This window comes from Orycteropus afer, unplaced genomic scaffold (genome assembly GCF_000298275.1).
Source record: "Orycteropus afer afer isolate SDZICR_OR568_19922 unplaced genomic scaffold, OryAfe1.0 scaffold00279, whole genome shotgun sequence".
Classification (NCBI taxonomy): domain Eukaryota; kingdom Metazoa; phylum Chordata; class Mammalia; order Tubulidentata; family Orycteropodidae; genus Orycteropus; species Orycteropus afer.
The window spans coordinates 4,639,055-4,640,208 of record NW_006921866.1 but is presented as its reverse complement, the minus strand read 5'-3'; positions in this window follow the sequence as shown (position 1 = coordinate 4,640,208).

Genomic DNA, 1,154 nt, shown 5'->3' with positions numbered 1-1,154 from the left:
TTCCTTCTTTTCACTTATAAATTTTTATTGTTATTGTTGTTGTTGTTATATGCAGTGGAGTCCGACCCGACTCACAGTGACCCCTTCTTGGGTTTCCAAGGTGGTATCACTATGGAAGCAGATTGCCCAACATTCCTTCCCAGGAGTGGCTGGTGGGTGTGAACCGCCAGTCTTCAAGTTAGCAGTCAAATGCCTTAGACCCTATGCTACCAGAGCATAAATTCTTATTGAAAGATAAATTAATGAAGATATTTTTCTTATAAAGTTTCCCACAGTTTGGATCTTTCTGTTGTTGCTGTGTCCCTTGTATTTTCTCTAAGTTGGCAGTTAAGATATATCTTGATTGGTGAGATCCAGGTTTGATATTTTTGACATGACAATAGGTCACAGGTAGTGTTTTCTCCCATGGAAAATTATCTACATATTTTTCCATTAGGAAGTATATACTTTGTGTTTGTCTATTTCTGAAATGTTTTTGTTTGTTTGTGTGTTGTTGTTGTTAGATGCCATCAAATCAGGTCTGGCTCGTAGCAAACTTACGTACAACAGAATGAAACACTGCCAAGTCCTGAAGCATTTCCCCAAACATTGCTATGCTTGAGCCCAAGGTTAGAATAACCACTCTGTCAGTTCATCTCATTGAAAGTCTCCATCTTTTTGCTCTGAAATGTTAATGGTTATTAATTAAAATTGCCTGGAATGTTTGTTGTATTTTAGGTTGCAAATGAATGATATTCTCATCTCATTGCTCCTTCTTCATTTATTAGCTGAAAGTTTTAGTAAAGAGAAACTGTCTTATCTTCAAAACTATCTGGATATGCTGAAGTACAGTTTATATACTATATGCAGCAAAAATGCTTGGCTTTGTCATTTGCCATTTTTGAAAATAATCAATATGTTCCCTACACTCTTACAAAAAGGAACAATGGACTTTTTTTTTTTTTTTGCTTGTTTTCAATTTTAGCACCATTGTGAATTTAAGGATTTAAATATTTAATATTTTCAGAACGCTGCAATTATTCTCACTGATGCTCAAATTGTTGAATCTTTGACTAATAGAGATTCTTCAGACTGTCACCTCAGCCCTTTTGAAGAGGCCCTAATAGTGCATCACATTTTCCTTACTTTCTTGTATGACAATAGCTTTCAGATTA